This window comes from Halichoerus grypus, chromosome 6 (genome assembly GCF_964656455.1).
Source record: "Halichoerus grypus chromosome 6, mHalGry1.hap1.1, whole genome shotgun sequence".
In the NCBI taxonomy this organism is placed as follows: Eukaryota; Metazoa; Chordata; class Mammalia; order Carnivora; family Phocidae; genus Halichoerus; species Halichoerus grypus.
The window spans coordinates 148062316-148068315 of record NC_135717.1 but is presented as its reverse complement, the minus strand read 5'-3'; the positions used below and the strand labels follow the sequence as shown (position 1 = coordinate 148068315).

The following is a 6000-nucleotide window of genomic DNA, read 5'->3' as shown; positions in this document are numbered from 1 at the left end:
AATATATGTATATTATATATGACATATAAATACATATTAGTATATTTATATATTAATATTTATTAATATATTTATAAATATTTATGTATAATACATGTATATGTATATATGTATTTCCTTCTAGTCATACAATTATAAAAAACCAAGATGATTATATTGTATACATATAAATGAAGTACTAACTTATATTGTCTGTACCACAAGTTTTTAAACAATATCGATCATACTTTGTCTCTTTTTGCATTTAACATTAAAATCAACATTTTCTCACATCATCAAAGTCTATTTTCTAATAGCTTTTATTTTCTAAGTTTTATTTTTATTCATTTTTATTTCTAACAGTTTTTATTAGTTTTTTCAGGCATCTGCTACTGCATAACAAGAAACTCAAAGCTTATGGCTTAAAACAACAATTTTATTATATCTCCTAATTCTGTGGTTGACCCAGCTCAGCTAGGCAGTTCTGATTTACCACATCATGTTGACTGGGGATGCAGTGATCTGGGGGCTCATTTGGGTTGGAATTGGTCCAAAGGAGCTCACTCACATGACTGACAGTTGATGTAGATTGTCAGGTGCTCTGGCCTCTCCCATGGGGCTTGGGTTTCTCACAGCACGGTGGCTTTGTTCTGAAAAAGAATGTCCCTACAGTGAGCATTCCAAGACAGAGGAAACAGAAAATGCTATTCTTTTTAACAGCTAGACCTGGAATTAGCACAACATTGCCTCCATTGCATTTCATGTGATAAGCAGTCACAGGACTTTAATTAGGGGGAGGTAAAATAAACTCCACCCCTCAATGGAGAGAATGAGAAATTTGGGTCCATATTTAATCCACTAGAATAGCTGCATAATTCCTACTTGTAGAGGCACCGTAACTTAGTCAAAGTTAAAAATAATCTGCTAAAAGCAACCAACAAAAGGAGAATGTTTATTATAATTAAGGCTAAGCCACATCTGTACAACTTTTTTTTGGGTCTAGCCTGTTTGGAATTCACTTGGCTTGTTGAATTTGAAGGATATGTTTTTTTCCAAATTTGAGACATTTTCAGTCATTACTTCAAATTACTTTTCAGCCCCATCCTATTTCTACTCTCCTTCTGGACTCCAATTTTAGATTTTTTTTATTATAGTCCTTCAGGTTCCTGGGTTTTGTTCTTTTTCCATCTATTTTTTCTCTTTTGTTCGGATTGGATAGTTTTTATTGTAGTATCTTCAAGTTTACATATTCTGTCCTCTGTCCATTTCTTTCTGCTATTGAGCCAATCCACCGAGTTTTTCATTTCAGTTATTATATTTTCAGTTTTAAAATTTCTACTTGGTATCTTCTATTTTTTCTTGAGATTTTCTAATTTTTCATGTTTCAAGCCTGTTAATAAATGCTCACTGAAGTGTTTTTATGATGGCTGCTTTGAAATCTTTAATCTCCACATTGGTGTCTTCTCAGGGTTATCATCTACTAATTATCTTTTCTCATACAAGTTGAGATTTCCTGGTTTTTGCTTTGGGAGGTGCTTTTCCCTCTTCTAGGCAGAGTAGTGCCATCAGACACTTACTGGAGAACATGAAATACCACCTCTGCTTAAGCTGTAACAAGGTTTTCCTCCCTTAGGATGTCAAAGAAGGTTGAGCAAGCAACCAAGACTCTCATCCCTACATGTCGGAAGAGGTCTGCTAAAACAGAGATTTCAATGAGGTTTAGAGTCTCATAACATAATATAGAACATGTGCAGGATATGATAAAAAATCATGTGCTTCCTATATGACTTCCACTGACACTGCAGTTGGAGGGCTCCTTACCACTAGATCATGGTGAATGTTTCTGGCTTCCTGCTTTGTCTCCTCTGACACTGGTGGGAAGAAAGAAGGTACTTAGTATGGTTAGATGGCAACAGAAATCCAGGATCCTCATGTGGCTTCCACTGAAACCATGGGGGACAATGCCTGCCACCAGGCAGAAGTGAAAGTCTCAGCTTCCTACTCAACCTTCTCTGATACCACCCTGGTGAAGAAGGTGAGAGTCCTCATTACACCCAGGTAAGGGTAGAGGTCTAGACTCCCCTTTGGGCTTTTGCTGACTGGGATGAAAGTGGAGCAGCGTTTTGTTTTGTTTCCTGTGGTGTTTGAGTGAAGTAGGGTGGTTATTCTCTAAAAAGTTTCTGTTTTGCTAGGTTACCCCTTTCCTGGTCCTTTGACTAGAGAGAGTCAGAGGTTGTTGTACTTAATTGTATTTAGCAAAGAAATAGAGGCAAGTATGCCTACTTCATCCAGAACTATGTTTTTAAAATATGATTATTTTCACTTCATGTGTCATGAGTGTTTTCAAATGTTGTTAAACTCATAGAGAAGTTGTTACACCTCTCAAACATCCTTTTTAACAGCAATGATCTATACTAACTTATAAGAGAAATATCTCTAGATGGTGAAATTACATGTGATTTTTATTTTATCTCTTTTTTTTTCTTGTCTGTAATGTCTAGATTCTCTTGTGAACATATATAGCTTTTGTGGCAGGATATTACTAGGTAATTATTCGTAGTAAAGAAGTATTTTTCTAAGTCAGACCACCATTGCATGTATCAGTAAGAATAAATAGTACAATATTTATAGAAGCAAATCATAGGAACTCTATACGTAGCTTAGAAGGTTTGACAGGAAAAAAAAAATTAGGAGTGCCATGTTCTTTAAGTAGCATTAAACTTTGTAAAAGTTAAATTCTTAATTCCTATCTTGTAATTCAGTAATACTTAAAGCATATCCCTATGTGTTCTCTCTCTTCCTCTATCCCCCTCCACCCACCTAGGTATTGCATAGACAAACATTTCAGTACCTTTTTTTTTCTTCTCTGTTTTCACATTGAAAGAACAGTTAAGAATATTCTTAATAATCTAGCTGAGGGACAGATGGCCATACAAAAATAACCAAGTTTACCAAAATGATGGCAAAAATGCCACATTTCTCTGAACATTGTCACTAAGCAATAGGAATAAAAATCATAACTGAAGAGGAAGGTAAAATAACACCACCAGAATTAGCTGAAAGAATATTTTCCTTGTTTATTTCACTTTGATTAGTTAAAGCAAAGTCTTAACTATGAATACTTCGATCTCTATCTCAATGGTCTAGTCATTGAAAATCCACAAGGCGGTGTTCTCTTTTCCTCTGTGCTAGACAAAATAGGACTTCTTAAACTACTTTACCTTTCAGCTTTCTCATCTGGAAAGTAAGGAATTACATCCTTAAATGTTTCCAACTTTGAAATGATTCCATCTCCAGAGATGAGAAGTGGCAATGGCTGTGCCTGCCTGGGAGGTCTGAGCCCTTGCCCTTCCCTCTGCACACACCCCTCACAACATCCCCCATACAATGTAACTTGGCATCCTTTGTTGGTTGTTAGTAAGCTAAACAGTGTTTTTACCTAAGTAATAAACTAGCTCAGCAAGCATTTTATTGAAGAGAAGACTTACAATTTACTAAAATATTATTTTAATACCAGTATTCAGTAAGTTTAATAAATCTCCAATGGAAAACTAGATTCCATTCTTCTGCTTTTGGTCAGAGTACTTCCAAATATGCAGGTAAGGCAGCTAGAGGCACCAAAAAGAGAGATTTCTCCACTTCTAGATCAGAATCAAGGAACTTCTGGACTCAAGAGAACTTTTAGTAAAATGACTACGAATTATAAGCTTAAATGTTATTTTTTTTAAAAGCACTGTTGTGCCTTTTTATCCGTGTTGATGAAGTCCAAATCTCTAAGCTCTCTTCATTCATTCACTCATACATCCAACAGACATTGTATTAAGTACTAACATTATATTAACTACTAAAATACAGAAGTAAGACATCCTCATTATGTTCATGGATCTTAAAATTTCTTCATTTATACTGGAGTATGTCTTCAGAAAAGATCAATTAGTAACTTAGTTTGTCTGTTTCTAAATGAAGACAGCTCTGAAATGTGCTAATAGATTTACAAAGCCTTTTTAAATGAGTGCTAGTAAAATAAAGATAGAGATGAGAGCCATTTAGCTTGTCCTAAGAAGGTATTTCCTATATTTAGAGTATTGTCAATGAATATACACAATGTATTCAGTCTATAAAAACTATTTGGGGAGGGTGGAGTGGAAGAAGAATTTATGTAGACATGCTGACAAAAGATCATTTCTCTGAGATCCTGTATTATATTTCAGTTTCGCTATTGAGCTAATTGCCTTTGTTAGTGAAGTTTCTAAGATATTAAAGCTCCATTCCTGCAATGCATCTGTACTCTATTGGGTGGCTTGCCACTAACATGGCTGAGCTATATAATACTAACTACACTTCAGCAACATATGTACATTATTCCTTGCTAGGGTTCCTTCGCCAAATCTCTGCTATAATGAGTTTGGTTGGAAAAGTCATAAACATCAAAAATCTTTCTCACTTTTAAATCTATTTCTTAAAGTTTAGTACACAGCTAGTCTATCTCCCCTTGATCCCTTTTCCCTCGGGTTCTCTGTGGGCTCCAAAAGGCCATCCAGAGCTGAGGACCTCTCAGGCTATTTTATGCTCCTAGAAGAAGTATTTGTCCTTGATCACAGAGGCTTTTCCCAAGAAAAAATTGCCAATCCAATCATAACATTCTACTAGGGAAGATAAATCCAGGAGAAAGGGAATTCTGATTCCTTTTTCTTCCCATAAAAAGCTCCATCCCAGTATGGGGATCTCACAGTGTATCCATTAAGCATCCATTTCATATCATTAGCCACTCTCCGAGGCTAGAGTAATGGGAGTGTGGGAAATAATCTTTACTGAAAAGAATAAGATTATGGGAAATGCTGTGTTTGAGAAAATCTTAGTCATGGCAATGTTGAGCCATGCAGAAGAAAAAGAGAAAGAAAGAGAGATGCTAACTGAAAAAAATTGGGGGGCAATAAAAAGTTGCTCTCAAGATTTTTCAGAAGGGAGACAATCTTAAATCCTATTTTCATCCATATCTCTGAGATAAATATTATTGAGCAACAAATGATGCTGACTCCCTATTTTCAAGTCTAAATGTTGAACAATTCTGGATGGGGACATTCAGAGTACGGGGCAATTGATTTTAAAGCCCTGACACACCTCCCTGATACAAGAGAAGTGGCTATTCCAATTCAGACAAGAATAGACACAGACTTAAAAGAAGGAGAAATGAATTTAATGAATAAGTAAAAAGAGAAATCAAATAGAACTGAGCTAATATCTTTAGAGATGTTCCTTGGCCACATATGCCAAGGGTTTCACCAGGGAATCCAGGTTCCTAAGGACTGCATTCTTAAGAGCAGGCTGTATTTATAGTGATTGCATAGCAATGCATTATTTTCTCAACTTTTAGTATACATTTATTTTCAAGATATCCTTACATTATTTTTATAAAGTCCCAAGTAAAATAACTCTTTAAGCTTTTATTAAAGGCAATTATATAATCCAATAAATACAAAAGAATTGCTAATATTCAGATGTCCTGAATGGCTAGGAAAGCACAGCCCTCAGAGAATGGTGCTTCAATATAACTGATTCCCACTAAGGTGTGCAAAGAGTTCCTACAGCAACCATTTCATAGACCCTGCTACCAGTTGATGGATAGGAGAAAACCCTTTACAACAGTTTGGATTGCCAATGAGATAAAATGTTTGTGTACCCTCACTGTCAATGAGAACATTCCTGGTTTCCTAATCAAAACTAAGGAGTAATAAGTAGCAACAAAAATGGCCAATACTTAATGTAATCCTAAAAGATACAGATTCAGAATATATATTTTAAAAAGCACTTGAATAAAGAATTAATTTAGTGTTGGAACTGAGAACTTAACATGCCCTAAAATTTATTCTAGACTTAAGGCACACTTTGTTTTCATCCAATTTCAGATTTACTAGCCATCCCTACTCAACTCTTTAAGTCCTATTTCTAATACCATCTCCTTAGTGAAGCTGTCTTTGACCTCTGTCTGCAAATACAGACACTTTCTCCAGCAGTACTCAC

The 6000-nt window shown here is 35.4% G+C and overlaps 1 protein-coding gene across 3 annotated transcripts in view; it reads right to left on the bottom strand.

Moving 5' to 3' along the window:
* Positions 1–394: 394 nt before the first annotated feature.
* The window catches only part of TMTC3 (transmembrane O-mannosyltransferase targeting cadherins 3), a 91444-nt gene continuing 85838 nt past the window's right edge, over positions 395–6000 (bottom strand). For all 3 annotated transcript variants that reach the window (XR_013449294.1, XR_013449291.1, XR_013449292.1), the window contains exon 18: positions 395–629. The gene's annotated coding sequence lies outside the window, so the exon portion shown is untranslated. The remainder of the gene's footprint in view (positions 630–6000) is intronic.